The sequence below is a fragment of the Arachis hypogaea genome, chromosome 19, assembly GCF_003086295.3.
Source record: "Arachis hypogaea cultivar Tifrunner chromosome 19, arahy.Tifrunner.gnm2.J5K5, whole genome shotgun sequence".
NCBI lineage: Eukaryota > Viridiplantae > Streptophyta > Magnoliopsida > Fabales > Fabaceae > Arachis > Arachis hypogaea.
Genome location: NC_092054.1, coordinates 92,465,530 through 92,483,401, shown reverse-complemented (window position 1 = coordinate 92,483,401; position 17,872 = coordinate 92,465,530).

Genomic DNA, 17,872 nt, shown 5'->3' with positions numbered 1-17,872 from the left:
GAAATTCCTCATCATGAAATCCCTGAGATACCTCAAGGGCTGCATCTTCCTCCACAAAACTATTGGGAGCAAATCAACACCTCCCTAGGAGAATTGAGTTCCAACATGGGACAACTAAGGGTGGAGCACCAAGAGCATTCCATCCTCCTCCATGAAATTAGAGAAGATCAAAGAACCATGAGAGAGGAGCAACAAAGGCAAGGAAGAGACATTGAGGAGCTCAAGCACTCCATAAGATCTTCAAGAGGAAGAACAAGCTGCCATCACTAAGGTGGACCCGTTCTTTAACTTGCTTGTTCTTTATTTTCCTGTTTTTCAAAAATTATGCTTTATGTTTATCTATGTTTGTGTCTTTATTACATGATCATTAGTGTCTAAGTGTCTATGCCTTAAAGCTATGAAAATAAATCCATCACCTTTCTTAAATGAAAAATGTTTTTAATTGAAAAAGAAAAAGAAATGCATGAATTTCAAATTTTAAAACAGTTTAATTATTTTGATGTGGCGGCAACACTATTGTCTTTCTGCATGAATGCTTGAACAATGCATATTTTTGAATTTGATTGTTTATGAATGTTAAAATTGTTGGCTCTTGAAAGAATGAAAAGAAAAGGAGAAATGTTATCTGATGATCTAAAAAATCATAAAATTGATTCTTGAAGCAAGAAAAAGTAGTGAAAAGCTTGCAAAAAAAAAAGAAGCAAGCAGAAAATGCCAATACCCCTTTAAACCAAAAGGCAAGGGTGATAAAAAGGATCCAAGGCTTTGAGCATCAGTGGATAGGAAGGCCCACAAGAATAAAATCCTGGCCTAAGGGGCTAAACCAAGTTGTCCCTAACCATGTGCTTGTGGCGTGAAGGTGTCAAGTGAAAACTTGAGACTGAGCGGTTAAAGTCGAGGTCCAAAGCAAAAAGAAGAGTGTGCTTAAGAACCCTGGACACCTCTAATTGGGGACTCTAGCAAAGCTGAGTCACAATCTGAAAAGGTTCACCCAGTTATGTGTCTGTGGCATTTATGTATCCGGTGGTAATACTGGAAAAAAAAGTGCTTAGGGCCACGGCCAAGACTCATAAAGTAGCTGTGTTCAAGAATCAACATACTTAACTAGGAGAATCAATAACACTATCTGGATTCTGAGTTCCTATAGATCCCAATCATTCTGAACTTCAAGGGATAAAGTGAGATGCCAAAACTGTTCAGAAGCAAAAAGCTAAAAGCCCCGCTCATCTGATTAATACTGATCTTCATAGATGTTTTTGGAATTCATTGTATATTCTCTTCTTTTTTATCCTATTTGATTTTCAGTTGCTTGGGGCAAGCAACAATTTAAGTTTGGTGTTGTGATGAGCGGATAATTTATACGCTTTTTGGCATTGTTTAGTATGTTTTTAGTATATTTTAGTTAGTTTTTATTATGTTTTTATTAGTTTTTAAATAAAAATCACTCTTTTGGACTTTACTATGAGTTTGTGTGTTTTTCTGTAATTTCAGGTATTTTTTGGCTGAAATTGAGGGACCTGAGCAAAAATCTGATTCAGAGGCTGAAAAAGGACTGCAGATGCTATTGGATTCCGACCTCCCTGCACTCAAAGTGGATTTTCTAGAGCTACAGAAGCCCAATTGGCGCGCTCTCAATTGCGTTGGAAAGTAGACATCCTGGGCTTTCCAGCAATATATAATAGTCCATACTTTTCCCGAGATTTGATGGCCCAAACAGGCGTTCCAAGTCAGCTCAAGAATTTTGGCGTTTAACTCCAAAACTGGCACAAAAGCTGGAGTTAAACGCCCAAACTGGCACAAAAGATGGCGTTTAACTCCAAGAAAAGTTTCTACACAAAAATGCTTCAATGCTCAGCCCAAGCACACACCAAGTGGGCTCGGAAGAAGATTTCTGCATTAATTACTAATTTCTGTAAACCCTAGGCTACTAGTTCTCTATAAATAGGGCCTTTTGCTATTGTATTTACACACTGGATAAACTTTTGATCTTTGAGAGTCTTATGCACATTTGGAGGCTGGCCTGACGACCATGCCTGAACCTTGTCCTTATGTATTTTCAACGGTAGAGTTTCTACACACCATAGATTAAGATGTGGAGCTCTGCTGTTCTTCATGAATTAATGCAATTACTACTGTTTTTCTATTCAATTCATGCCTACTTCTTCTCTAAGATATCACTTGTTCTTCAACTTGATGAATGTGATGATCTGTGACACTCATCATCATTCTCACCTATGAACGTGTGCCTGACAACCACCTCCGTTCTACCTTCAATTGAGTGTATATCTCTTGGGTTTCTAATCTAAGATTGGAACCTTCATGGTATAGGCTAGAATTATTGGCGGCCATTCCTGAGATCCGGAACGTCTAAACCTTGTCTATGGTATTCTGAGTAGGATCTGGGAAGGGATGACTGTGACGAGCTTCAAACTCGCGATTGTGGGGCGTGTGACAGACGCAAAAGGATCAATGGATCCTATTTCGACATAATCGAGAACCGACAGCTGATTAGCTGATGTTGTGACAGAGCATCAGGACCATTTTCACTGAGAGGATAGGATGTAGCCATTGACAACGGAGATGCCCAACATAAAGCTTGCCATGGAAAGGAGTATGAATGATTGGAAGAAGGCAATAGGAAAGCAGAGGTTCAAGGGGAACAAAGCATCTTCATACGCTTATCTGAAATCCACCAATGAATTACATAAGTATCTCTATCTTTATTTTATGTTTATTTTCATTACCTTAAACTCCATAACCATTTGAATTCGCCTGACTGAGATTTACAAGGTGACCATAGCTTGCTTCAAGCCAACAATCTCCGTGGGATCGACCCTTACTCACGTAAGGTTTATTACTTGGACGACCCAGTGCACTTGCTGGTTAGTTGTGTGGAATTGTGACAAAGTGTGATTCACGTTTAAGAGCTCCAAGTCTTTGGCGCCACTATTGATGATCACAATTTTGTGCACCAGTTGGATATGGAGGAAGAAGCCAAAGTTTCAATAATTTTGGGAAGGCCATTTTTAGCTACTGCTAGAGCCATCATTGATGTCCAAAAAGGTGAACTTACCCTTAGGCTACATGATGAGAAAATTGTGTTTAATGTGTTAAAGGCCATGAGCTACCCACAAGAGTCACTAGGAGAGTGTATGAGGTTGGATGCAGTGGAAATTGTAGTGCAAGAAACCTTTGGTGAAGAACTTGAAGAGGTAACAGAAGAGGATTCCACATTAAACTTGGAGGCGGCCGAAATCCAATCAGCTGAAGTTCTCAGCCCAAGCACATTAAAGGAAAAGAAAGAGAAGAAAGAAGCACCCAAACTTGAATTGAAAGCATTGCCTCCCACTCTCAAGTATGCATACTTGGGAAGTGATGAAAGTTACCCAGTAATCATCAATCATGCTCTTAGTCAAGAACAGAAAGAGGAACTAATCAAGGTGCTGCGAAAGCACCAAGATGCCATTGGATGGACCCTTGCTGATTTAAAAGGGATAAGCTCATCCATATGCATGCATAAGATCCTGTTGGATGAAGATGCCAAGCCCTCCATTCAAGCCCAAAGGAGATTAAATTCAGTCATGAAAGAAGTGGTACAAAAGGAGGTCATGAAGCTCTGGCAGGCAGGGGTGATTTACCCAATTTCAGATAGCCTATGGGTGAGCCCTGTCCAAGTGGTTCCCAAGAAGGGAGGCATCACTGTAGTGCCCAATAAAAGGAATAAACTCATCCCTACAAGAACTATCATGGGATAGAGGATGTGCATTGACTATAGAAAGCTTAATGAAGCTACAAGAAAAGATCACTTCCCACTCCCTTTCATGGACCAGATGCTAGAAATGCTTGCAGGACATGAATATTTTTGCTTCTTGGATGGCTATTCAGGATACAATCAAATAGTAATTAATCTAAGAGACAAGGAGAAAACGTCCTTCACTTGTCCATATGGAGCATTTGCTTATAGACGCATGCCATTTGGATTGTGCAATGCACCAACAACTTTCCAAAGATGCATGTTGTCTATCTTTTCAGATATGATTGAAAAATTCATTGAAGTCTTTATGGACGACTTTTCAGTATTTGGGGATTCCTTCCCTAATTGTCTACACCACCTCGCCTTGGTGCTAAAGAGATGCCAAGAGACCAACCTGGTTTTGAATTGGGAGAAATGCCATTTTATGGTGACAGAAGGAATAGTCCTTGGTCATAAAGTCTCTAACAAAGGCATTGAGTTGGACAGAGCTAAAGTGAAATTAATTGAGAAATTACCTCCACCTAGTAATGTCAAGGGAATTAAGAGTTTCTTAGGACATGCTGGATTTTACAGAAGGTTTATCAGAGACTTTTCAAAAATAGCCAAGCCCTTACATAACTTACTTGTCTCTGATACACCTTTTGTCTTTGATCAATATTGCATACTGGCTTTTGAAACTCTGAAGAAAAAGCTTTTCTCAAAACCTATCATTCCCCCACCTAACTGGGATTTACCCTTTGAACTGATGTGTGATGCATCAGATATTGCTATTGAGGCAGTGTTAGGACAGAGGAAAGGCAATCTAGTGCATGTTATATACTATGCCAGCAAAGTCCTAAATAAAACCCAAAGGAACTACACAACCACTGAAAAAGAACTACTGGAAATAGTATTTAAATTTGATAAGTTTAGATCATATCTTATTGGATCTAAAGTGATTGTTTTTACTAATCATGCAGTATTGAAATATTTACTTGCCAAGCAAGAATCAAAACCAAGGTTGATAAGGTGGATCTTATTGCTGCAGGAGTTTAACATAGAGATTAAAGACAAGAAAGGAGTAGAGAATAAGGTGGTAGATCACTTGTCAAGGATTCCCTGTGAAGAAGGAAGCACACATAGCTGATGAGATATTTTGATGAGAAACGAATTTCTACCAAAACACCCAAAACTAACCGGCAAGTGTACCGGGTCGTATCAAGTAATAAAAACTCACGGAAGTGAGGTCGATCCCACAGGGATTGAAGGATTGAGCAATTTTAGTTTAGTGGTTGATTTAGTCAAGCGAATCAAGTGTTGGTTGGGTGATTTGTGATTTGCAGAATGTAAATTGCATGAAATTAAAGAGAGCGGGAAAATAAATTGCTGAAACTTAAAGGACAAGAAATTAAATGACAGAAACTTAAAGTGCAAGAAATGTAAATTGCAGAATCTTAAAGTGCAAGAAATGTAAATTGCTTGAAAAGTAAAGGGGATTGGGATGAGGATTTGCAGAATTTAAACAAGGGAAAACTAAATTGCATCAAACAGAAGAGGAAAAGGGAGTTGGGATTGAACCGGATCTTATAACAGCAAAGTAAATGAACAATGAAAGCATTAAACAGAGAATTGAAATGAGAATTTAGATCTCAGGACCCAGAGACTAGAAAACCAAGTCTAGATCTCAATGCCTTCCTAGATCCCACAAGAACAATAGCAAGGAAATTGTAAATTGCAAAGAAAAGAGATGAAGATCAAGTAACAGAAACAGAAATGCTAATTCAATTAACAGTAAAGGAAACAGAGAGATCCAAGATTGAGATTGAAACAGAATTTCTTCAATTCTCCAATCCAAGATCCAAGACAAAAGTCAAATGAAATTGAAAGCAATGAAAGCAAGAAATTAAAGTTCACTCAAGTTCAAAAGCTCTTCGAAAACTATTATGAAAATTCTAAAAGGAAAGCTCTAAAAGAAAACTCTCCAGCCAAAGCTCCCTAAACAAATTGAATTCTATCCTATTTATACACTTTCCAAAATGATCTTCAAGCCTTGAGTTGGGCCTTTGTTCTTGGTGGAATTGGGTTGAAAGAGGCCTTGGTTGATTGCTCTTGAAGATTGAAGAAGAACCGAAGTGAACCAATTGAACCGGAAATGGAGTTAGCCAACGTTGGTCTTCAACGTTAGGGTCAAAGTTAGGGGTCTAACTTTGACCCTAACTTTTCATATCAGCAAACCACATTCTTCTGGTTTAGACGTTGGCGCCAACGTTAGGGGTCTAACTTTGACCCTAACGTTGGCCTTGCTTGGTGTGATTGGTGCCAACGTTAGCCTCCACGTTAGGGGGCTAACGTTGGCGCAAACGTTGCCTACTCCCCCATTGTGATTTAAGTGCCAACGTTAGCCTCCAAGTTAGGGGGCTAACGTTGGCGCAAACGTTGGTAGCCCAGGGAGAAACTCTCAAGTTCCAACGTTAGCCTCCAAGTTAGGGGGCTAACGTTGGAGCTAACGTTGGCTACTTCCAAAGAGTGATTCATATGCCCAACGTTAGCCTCCAAGTTAGGGGGCTAACGTTGGGGCTAACTTCATGCAACCCGGTTCAATTTTCACTTATTCCATTGTCCTCTCTTCACTCCTAGCCATTCCTCTTTGCTTCAACCTTTCTCCAAGCCTTCTTCACCTATCATTGATCAACCAAACTAATCAAAGTTTTGCTCAAAATCATGAGGTATTCAATCTTCCACAATATGCAACAAATATAGTTCAAAACCTCATGAAATGGCATGAATTCACATATGGTTGGTTCAATCAAGGGAAACATGAAAATCTACTCAATTAGCTTGCTTGTAGCTTAAGAAAGTGCATAATTCTAATGAAAACAAAAGAAAAAAACTAGCTAAAATGGGCTAGGATGACTTGTCATCACAACACCAAACTTAAAGCTTGCTTGTCCCCAAGCAAGAAATGAATTTATTAAGAAGAAAGAATGAAATGGAAGAGGAAGTTCATGCTAGCAAAGTGTTATTGATAGTTCATGGGGTTTTATGTGGATATGCAAATGCTCACTTCTTATTGACTCCTAGGCCTAGAAAGTTTCCTTCAAGTTTCAAGTGACATACTGCTATGACCTCTCATTATTCCTTTATCCTTGGCTATTACTTTATTCAAAAGCTTTATTTGAGTGTCATGTGTAGCAAGTTCATTTTCTTTTTATACTTGACACATTATTCACCATAGACACTTGGCTCACATTCCTTCTTAAAACATTGATGCCCAGCACCTCTTTGGGCTACTAAATGCTTTGTAGTTAGGTTGCTCTTGATAGTGGATTTTCAGCTGATGATCCCGGGTTAGTTAACCCAAGTCACCAAGTGTTGAGGCACTCCTAAGAGCTTACTAATCCAAGCAGATCCTAGTACAAAAACATCACAGGCATATATTTCAGAGTTCAAGCTATTGGTGTCCAGCTTTATTTCTTTTTGTTTTTCTTTTGTTTTGCCACCTTTTAGCTTTCTTTGTTCTTTCTTTCTTTTTTTTGTTTTTCTTTCTAACCAAGGAATTCTATTCAATTGAGATTCATAGACAATAGGCCACTCTCTACTTAGAAGGAGATATCTTAGCTCTTTATTCACTAAAGTGAGTTATAATGCAATCACACACACCACCACTTACTTTTATTCCACTTCTAACTAACAGAGACCATTTCACTTCACATTCAAACTGTTCTTTTATTAAATTTAAAGATGCAGGGGACAACACATACTTCTTGTTAAGTGAAAATGAACACACAAGCCAACACATAAAAAACCAGCCTACAAAAACATAATTGATGCATACTACACTAACAGTTTCTGTTAAAATGGGCATATTCATACTTCCAAATTTGAGCAATTCAATACTGATGGAGTTAAATGACAATACAACCTCTTGGTGGCTCCTTCTTCTTTCATCTCAGCTAATGGTGAGTAGTCCTCCCATAAGAGTGATTGATTTTCTGCAGTGTTAATGGAAGTTGCTTGTTTCTCAAGCCCTTATGTGATTTGTTAGTGTGCAAGACTTTCTTGTAGGCGTTTGAACTTACTTTGGTGTGTGAACACCAAACTCAGTCTCTTGCCATGTTTCTTATCCATAACCATATGTGAAAGCTTAAATCTTCGCTAAAGGTAATAAAATTGAAAACTAGAAACAGACAATGCTTAAATGATTTGTCAGATTGCTTGGAGCTGGTAGCTCTTTATATAGAAAGTGAGAATGTGCTTTTAAGTAAGATTTTGGTGGAACACCAAACTTAGAATCCTTCATTCTCCCTTAATATGTTTTGGTGTGAAACACCAAACTTAGCTCCTTGCAATACATACTACTCATTTAACCTTTTTATTGAACTAACTATGAAAGAAAAGTACCTCCGGTTGGGTTGCCTCCCAACAAGCGCTCTTTTATTGTCACTAGCTTGACATCTTTCAATTCTTTTTAAGAGGGCTGTAGGTGTTGAACCTCTTTTTCCTTAACCCATTGTCCTCCTAAGTACAACTTTGCTCTGTGCCCATTCACAGTGAATTGATTCTTTGTTGCCTCATCTAGCAGTTCAATATTCCCATAGGGAAAAATCTTTGTCACCAAGTATGGGCCAGTCCACTTAGACTTCAGTTTGCCAGGGAAGATTTTAAGCCTTGAATTATACAGGAGTACTTGTTGTCCAGGCTTGAATTCCTTCTTTGTGATCTTCTTGTCATGCCACTTCTTAGCTTTCTCCTTGTATATCTTCGCATTTTCATAAGCTTCCAGTCTGAATTCATCCAGTTCATTTAGTTGTAACAACCTTTTTTCTCCTGCAGCTTGGGGGTCAAGGTTGAGGAGTTTAGTGGCCCAAAAAGCTCTATGTTCAAGCTCTACAGGGAGGTGGCAGGATTTGCCATACAATAGCTGAAAGGGTGACTTGCCAATAGGAGTTTTAAAAGCTGTCCTATATGCCCACAGTGCATCCTCTAGCTTTCTAGCCCAATCCTTTCTTGTGATTCCCACTGTTTTCTCTAGGATCTTCTTTAATTCTCTATTTGCAAGTTCAGCTTGGCCGTTAGTCTGAGGGTGGTAGGGTGTGGCTACTTTGTGAATTACTCCATATTTGTGAAGGAGTTTCTCCATTTGTTTGTTGCAAAAGTGACTACCACCATCACTAATAAGACTTTTGGGCACTCCAAACCTAGTGAAGATGTGCTTTTTGAGGAATTGGAGGACGATCTGTGCATCACAGGTGGTTGTGGCTATAGCTTCTACCCATTTTGAGACATATTCCACTGCTACCAGGATGTATCTAAAAGAATAGGAAGGAGGAAAAGGCCCCATGAAATCAATTCCCCACAGATCGAACAATTCTAATTCCAAGATAAAATTTTGAGGCATCTCATTCCTTCTTGTTAATCCTCCTGCTTTCTGGCATTCATTACATTGGTGTACATATCTTCTGGCATCCTTGAAAATAGTTGGCCAATAGAAGCCACTCTGTAGTATTTTTGCGGCTGTTTTTTCTGGGCCAAAGTGTCCGCCATAAGCTGAACCATGACAATGCCACAAGATGTCCCTCACTTCACTTTCAGGAATACACCTCCTGATCACTCCATCAGAGCATCTCTTGAATAAGAAGGGTTCATCCCATAAAAATTTCCTTGCTTCTTTAATCAACTTCTTCACTTGTTGCTTAGAGAATTCTTGCGGTATCTTCCTTCCCACTTTGTAATTTGCTATGTCAGCAAACCAAGGTGCTTGATGGATCTGCAGAAGGTGCTCATCTGGGAAGCTTTCATTTATTGGCTGGGATGCTTTTTGATTTGTTTCATGTGGTAGTCTTGACAGATGATCAGCGACCTGGTTTTCAGTGCCCTTCCTATCTCTTATTTCAATGTCAAATTCTTGTAGAAGCAGTATCCACCTGATGAGTCTTGGTTTAGCATCCTGTTTTGACATCAAATACTTAAGTGCAGCATGATCAGTATAAACTACAACCTTCGATCCTATCAGATATGATCTAAACTTATCAAATGCATAGACTACAGCTAGCAACTCTTTTTCTGTTGTAGTGTAATTTCTTTGGGCCTCATTCAACACTTTACTTGCGTAATATATGACATGATGCAAATTCCCCTTCTTTTGCCCAAGTACAGCACCAATTGCAATGTCACTTGCATCACACATGAGTTCAAAAGGTAATCCCCAATCTGGGGGTGTGATTATTGGTGCTGTTGTGAGTTTATTTTTTAAAGTTTCAAATGCATGCCGACAGTTTTCATCAAAAACAAAAGGGTTATCAAGCATTAACAGATTACTTAAAGGTTTGGCTATTTTTGAAAAGTCCTTGATAAACCTTCTGTAAAATCCGGCATGCCCCAAGAAACTTCTAACAGATTTCACATTAATTGGTGGAGGGAGTTTTTCTATAATCTCAACTTTTGCCTTATCAACCTCTATCCCTTTTCTTAAGACTTTATGGCCAAGAACAATTCCTTCGGGTACCATAAAATGGCATTTCTCCCAGTTTAAAACCAAATTAGTTTCTTGGCACCGTTTCAAGACAAGAGTTAAATGGTTTAGGCAAGCATTGAAATTATCACCAAAAACAGAGAAGTCATCCATGAAGACTTCTAAAAATTTTTCGACCATATCAGAAAAAATGGAGAGCATACACCTTTGAAATGTGGCAGGGGCGTTGCAGAGCCCAAAAGGCATCCGCCTATACGCAAAAACTCCAAATGGACATGTGAAGGCAGTTTTCTCTTGGTCCTTGGGGTCTACCACGATTTGATTATACCCAGAATATCCGTCCAAGAAACAGTAATAGGCATGGCCGGCTAACCTTTCCAGCATCTGATCAATGAATGGGAGAGGGAAATGATCCTTCCTGGTGGCATCATTCAATCTTCTATAGTCTATGCACATTCTCCACCCAGTCACTGTTCTAGTAGGGATCAACTCATTCTTCTCATTAGTGATGACTGTCATTCCTCCCTTCTTTGGTACAACTTGAACTGGGCTTACCCATGGGCTGTCAGATATTGGGAATATTATCCCTGCATTCCACAACTTCATTACTTCCTTCTGGACAACTTCCTTCATTGTAGGATTTAGCCTTCTTTGTGGTTGAACCACTGGTTTGGAATTATCTTCCAAGAGGATCTTATGCATACATACTGCAGGGCTGATTCCCTTCAGATCATCAATGGTCCATCCTAAAGCATCTTTGTGAGCTTTGAGTACATCAAGAAGTTCTCCTTCTTCCTTCTTTGACAGGGATGAATTAATGATTACTGGGAGGCTCTCCGATGTGCCAAGGAATGCATATTTGAGATGGGTGGGTAAAGGTTTCAATTCTTGTCTTCGTACATCTTCTTTCTTATCTTGCCTTTCATATTGCTCAGTAAAGGTCTCAGCCACTTGTTCCTCTGTTGTTTCTTGATTTCCTTCTTGCTCTTGAAACTTTTCTTCCAAAGTTTCTTCCACCAAACTATCTATCATATCCACTCTCACATAATCTTCTTGCTCAGGAGCGTTTTGCATTGATTTGAACACATTTATAATCATTTGTTCATTATGGACCCTGAAGGTCATTTCTCCTTTTTCAACATCAATGATGGCCCTTGCTGTGTGTAGAAATGGCCTTCCCAGAATGATTGAGTCGTTTCCTTCTTCTTCGGTATCCAAAATTACAAAATCTGCTGGGAAGATAAACTCCCCAATCTTTACTAACAGATTCTCCACAATTCCATTAGGTGTCTTGATTGATCTGTCAGCCATGACTAGCGACATCCTGGTGGGTTTAAGTTCTTCTATGGCAAGTTTTCTCATCATTGAGAGAGGCATTAAGTTGATGCTGGCACCCAGGTCACAGAGGGCCTTGTTGAGAATTATCTTGCCAATAGTGCATGAGACTACAAAGCTTCCCGGATCCTTAAGTTTTGGTGGAATACCCCGTTGGATTACAGCACTGCATTCCTCTGTGAGTAATATGGTTTCCCTTTCAAGCCAACTTCTTTTCTTGTTGATAAGATCCTTCAGAAACTTGGAATATAGAGGCATTTGCTCAAGTGCTTCGGCCAAGGGAATGTTGATTTCCAGCTTCTTAAAAATCTCAAGGAATTTGTGAAAATGCTTGTCATTAATCTCTTTGTTGAACCTCTGAGGGTATGGCAAGGGAGGAGTGAAGTTATTTCCCTGCCTTTGGTCCTTAGTTGGTCCTTCAATTACTTCCTTTCCCTTTCTTGATTTTTGTGGCTGATCTTCTTTTTCTTGAACTTGATTCTGAGTTGGCTTGCTTGCTGCCTCCTTCTTGTCATTGACTTTCTCTTCTTCAGCTTGTTTCTTGTCACTTTCCTTTGGCTTCTTGGTTGCTTCTTCATTTTTCACCAAGACTTTTCCACTCCTCAATTGTATTGCCTTGCATTCTTCCTTAGGATTTGGGATTGTGTCACTTGGCAGTGAGCTTGAAGATTTCTCAACAGAAATCTGTTTGGAGATTTGCCCAATTTGCCTCTCTAGGCTCTTCATGGAGGCTTCATGGTTCTTGGTTGTCATTTCTTGGTGTTTCCACATTTTGTCTATCAAGGTTTCCAAGTTGGTGAGTCTGTGAGATTCAGGTGATGCTTGTGGTGGGTTGTGAAATGTGGATGGTGGATGGTAGACATTTTGGTTGGTGGGTTGGTTATTAGATTGGTAATGGTTGGGGTTGGAGTAGTTGTTTTGAGGTTTTCTGTAGGGGTTTTGGTTGGTTTGCTGCTGGTTGTGGTTTTGGTTGTTTCTCAAAGTGTTTTGGTTTGAGTTTCTCTGCCATGGTTGTTGATTTTGGTTGTGATTGTCTCCCCACCTAAGGTTTGGGTGGTTCTTCCAAGAAGGGTTGTAAGTGTCACCATATACTTCATTTGGCCCAGAATTTTGGTTGTGCATGTACTGGACTTGTTCTTGTTGTTGCTCCTCTTGAGTCTCTTCACTCTGACCCCATGTGGTTGATGGCTGGCTAGTGTTGACTGCTGCAACTTGGAGACTGTCAATCCTCTTAGCCATTTGCTCAAATTGTTGTTGAAATTGCTGCTGCATCATCTTGTTTTGAGCTAGGATTGAATCCACTCCGTCTAGTTCCATTACTCCTCTTCTTTGTGATGGTTGGCGGCTTCTTTGATGAGCAAAGAAATATTGATTGTTGGCCACCATGTCCACAAGATTCTGAGCTTCCTCAGCAGTTTTCATTAGTTGTAGTGAACCTCCAGCAGAATGATCTAATGCCTCCTGAGATTTCAATGTCAGGCCTTCATAGAAATTTTGCAGCACATCCCATTCATTGAACATCTCTGGAGGGCACTTTCTGATTAAGGCTTTGTACCTCTCCCATGCTTCATACAAGGATTCAGCATCTAATTGTGTGAATGTCTGCACCTCAGTTTTCAGCCTGATGACTCTCTGGGGTGGATAGAATTTGGCTAGAAATTTAGCCACCAAGTCATCCCAACTAGTGATACTTGCTTGGGGAAAAGTTTCAAGCCATTGTGCAGCCTTATCCCTTAATGAGAACGGGAACAGCAGAAGCTTGTAAGTCTCAGGATTCACACCATTGGATTTGACAGTGTCACAGATCCTCAAGAAGGTAGATAGATGTTGATTTGGATCCTCCAATGGTCCTCCTCCAAATGAGCAGTTATTCTGGACCAATGTGATGAGTTGTGGCTTCAGTTCAAAGTTATTTGCATTGACATTAGGGGTGAGAATGCTGCTTCCACAATGTCTAGCATTTGCAAAAGTATAGGAAGCCAATACTCTCCTCTGTTGTGGTGGATTATTAACTCCTTCTCCTGGATTAGATGTATCTCCTTCCATCTCGTGGTATTCTTCCTCAGATTCTTCTTCTCCAACAATACTTTTCCCTCTTTCGGCTCTTCTTAACCTCCTGAGAGTTCTTTCGTCTTGTTCATGAAAATTGGGTATGGCTCTTTGTGTACCTGACATACAAGCAGATCATAAGAGCACACAAACCAGTGATACTTCAATCTACTGCTAGAATGAAGTTTTAGTTAGCTTAAGCAAAAATTCAAACAGTTAGTGGGTTAATCAAAGGTTAAAGAAAAATAAAGAAAAAGTGCTTGATCTAGATTACCACCTCACTTAATCATTGTCAATCTAATCAATCCCCGGCAACGGCGCCAAAAACTTGATGAGATATTTTGATGAGAAACGAATTTCTACCAAAACACCCAAAACTAACCGGCAAGTGTACCGGGTCGTATCAAGTAATAAAAACTCACGGAAGTGAGGTCGATCCCACAGGGATTGAAGGATTGAGCAATTTTAGTTTAGTGGTTGATTTAGTCAAGCGAATCAAGTGTTGGTTGGGTGATTTGTGATTTGCAGAATGTAAATTGCATGAAATTAAAGAGAGCGGGAAAATAAATTGCTGAAACTTAAAGGACAAGAAATTAAATGACAGAAACTTAAAGTGCAAGAAATGTAAATTGCAGAATCTTAAAGTGCAAGAAATGTAAATTGCTTGAAAAGTAAAGGGGATTGGGATGAGGATTTGCAGAATTTAAACAAGGGAAAACTAAATTGCATCAAACAGAAGAGGAAAAGGGAGTTGGGATTGAACCGGATCTTATAACAGCAAAGTAAATGAACAATGAAAGCATTAAACAGAGAATTGAAATGAGAATTTAGATCTCAGGACCCAGAGACTAGAAAACCAAGTCTAGATCTCAATGCCTTCCTAGATCCCACAAGAACAATAGCAAGGAAATTGTAAATTGCAAAGAAAAGAGATGAAGATCAAGTAACAGAAACAGAAATGCTAATTCAATTAACAGTAAAGGAAACAGAGAGATCCAAGATTGAGATTGAAACAGAATTTCTTCAATTCTCCAATCCAAGATCCAAGACAAAAGTCAAATGAAATTGAAAGCAATGAAAGCAAGAAATTAAAGTTCACTCAAGTTCAAAAGCTCTTCGAAAACTATTATGAAAATTCTAAAAGGAAAGCTCTAAAAGAAAACTCTCCAGCCAAAGCTCCCTAAACAAATTGAATTCTATCCTATTTATACACTTTCCAAAATGATCTTCAAGCCTTGAGTTGGGCCTTTGTTCTTGGTGGAATTGGGTTGAAAGAGGCCTTGGTTGATTGCTCTTGAAGATTGAAGAAGAACCGAAGTGAACCAATTGAACCGGAAATGGAGTTAGCCAACGTTGGTCTTCAACGTTAGGGTCAAAGTTAGGGGTCTAACTTTGACCCTAACTTTTCATATCAGCAAACCACATTCTTCTGGTTTAGACGTTGGCGCCAACGTTAGGGGTCTAACTTTGACCCTAACGTTGGCCTTGCTTGGTGTGATTGGTGCCAACGTTAGCCTCCACGTTAGGGGGCTAACGTTGGCGCAAACGTTGCCTACTCCCCCATTGTGATTTAAGTGCCAACGTTAGCCTCCAAGTTAGGGGGCTAACGTTGGCGCAAACGTTGGTAGCCCAGGGAGAAACTCTCAAGTTCCAACGTTAGCCTCCAAGTTAGGGGGCTAACGTTGGAGCTAACGTTGGCTACTTCCAAAGAGTGATTCATATGCCCAACGTTAGCCTCCAAGTTAGGGGGCTAACGTTGGGGCTAACTTCATGCAACCCGGTTCAATTTTCACTTATTCCATTGTCCTCTCTTCACTCCTAGCCATTCCTCTTTGCTTCAACCTTTCTCCAAGCCTTCTTCACCTATCATTGATCAACCAAACTAATCAAAGTTTTGCTCAAAATCATGAGGTATTCAATCTTCCACAATATGCAACAAATATAGTTCAAAACCTCATGAAATGGCATGAATTCACATATGGTTGGTTCAATCAAGGGAAACATGAAAATCTACTCAATTAGCTTGCTTGTAGCTTAAGAAAGTGCATAATTCTAATGAAAACAAAAGAAAAAAACTAGCTAAAATGGGCTAGGATGACTTGTCATCAATAGCCTGAATATAAATGAATGTTTCCCTGATGAGCAACTGATGTTGGTTCACAAGGCACCATGGTTTGCAGACATTTCAAATTTTAAAGCCACTGGGGAGGTGCCTCCAGAATTCAATAAACATCAGAGGAGGAAGCTTATTAATGATGCCAAGTATTTCATCTGGGACAAACCGTAGCTTTTCAAGAAATGTTCAGATGGAATACTTAGAAGATGCATTTCAGAGGAAGTAGGAAGGGAAGTCTTATGGAATTGTCATGATTCTTGCAATGGAGGAAATTTTGGAGGAGAACAGACTACAGCCAAAGTGCTATAGTGTGGATTCTTTTGGCCCATGATTTTCAAAGATACAAGAGAATTGGTATAGCACTGTAATGAATGCCAAAGAGCAGGGAACCTACCCAAAAGAAATGAAATGCCACAACAATTCATCATAGAACTTGAATTATTTGATGTGTGGGCCGGAGGATTGATTTCATGGGACCATTCCCAACCTCATACTCAAATAAATATATCTTGGTGGCAGTGGATTATGTATCAAAATGGGTAGAAGCCATTGCAACTCCAACAAATGATAATAAGGTGGTGATGAACTTTCTCAGAAAGAACATCTTTAGCCGATTTGGGGTGCCTAGAGCTCTTATTAGTGATGGAAGAAGCCATTTTTGCAATAGACCATTGGAAAATCTCCTCCTGAGGTATGGAGTAAATCACAAGGATGCCACACCCTACCACCCCAAAAAAGTGGGCAGACAGAGATATCCAACAGAGAGCTAAAAAGAATCTTGTAAAAGACTGTAGGAGCTTCAAGAAAAGATTGTTCCAAGAAGCTGGACGATGCTCTTTGAGCCTATAGGACAACCTTCAAAACACCAGTTGGGATGTCCCCATATCAATTGGTGTATGGGAAGGCTTGTCATCTACCATTGGAGCTTGAACACAAAGCATTCTGGGCTCTCAAGTTACTGAACTTCAATAATGATGCTGCTGGTGAAAGAAGGCTTTTGCAACTGCAAGAACTAGAAGAATTCATATCCCAGGCCTATGAAAATGCAAAAATTTACAAGGAAAAGGCAAAAGAAAGACATGACCTCAAGTTGGCACCAAGAAGTTTTGAAGAAGGACAGAGAGTGCTTCTCCACAACTCCAAGTTAAAGCTATTTCCTGGAAAGCTAAAGTCAAGGTGGTCAGGACCCTTTCTTGTCACCAAGGTTTCTCCTTATGGACATATAAAAATTATGGACGAGAACTCACTAGAAACCTTCACTGTGAACAGACAAAGGCTTAAGCATTATCTGGATGATATGAGGGAAATGCCCAAGATGAAGTACAGACTCAACTGAGAAAAGCCAACCGTTAAGCTAGTGACGTTAAAAGAGCGCTTGTTGGGAGGCAACCCAACCAAAGGTAATTTTCTTTTCATAGCTAGTCAATAAAAGAGTCAAGAAGACTTCTCTGCATTGCAAAGAGCTAAGTTTGGTATTGCACAAATGTGCAATTCTAAGTTTGGTGTTTCACCATAGACTTCCATAAGAGCACATTGCATTTTCCATCATAATTGGTTAGAAACTCCAAACAATCAGAGAAACTACTTGACAAATTTTTTATTTTCAGTCACAGTTTAACTTGTTAATAACAGCACTTGCAGTTTCATATGTATGTTCACCTTGCTGCATATAGAAGTAAGAAAGGAATTAAGTTTGGTGTTCACACACCAATTTAAGTCTTGAAAATCACAAGCATATATATAGACTTACCATTTCTCAAGTGCTTGGGGAACAAGCAACTTCCAATAGTTTTGCAGGAAGACAATTGATGGGAATCAGAAGCTGGTGAATTAAAAATTTATTAAAATGGTTACGTTGCAAGTATAGTTCTTAACTCACTGAAAATCTGCCTATCAATTTAGAAATATGTCACAGAGAGTTTAAATTAAAATTACTGGGAGTTTTAAGTCCCAGGTCGTCTCCCAACGAGTTGCAGAAAAGTGTGCTGTTTTATTAATCAGATGTTCCAAGAAGTTGAGCTAAGTAAATTGGAATTTAAATTGAGGAATTTTAAATAATATAAATAAAAGCCTTGACTGGGAATTGATTCGTTAGAATCTCTATCATTGATGGAGTGATTTTTAAGATTGATTTATAATTAACGGTTACTCTGTTTGGTTATCCTTT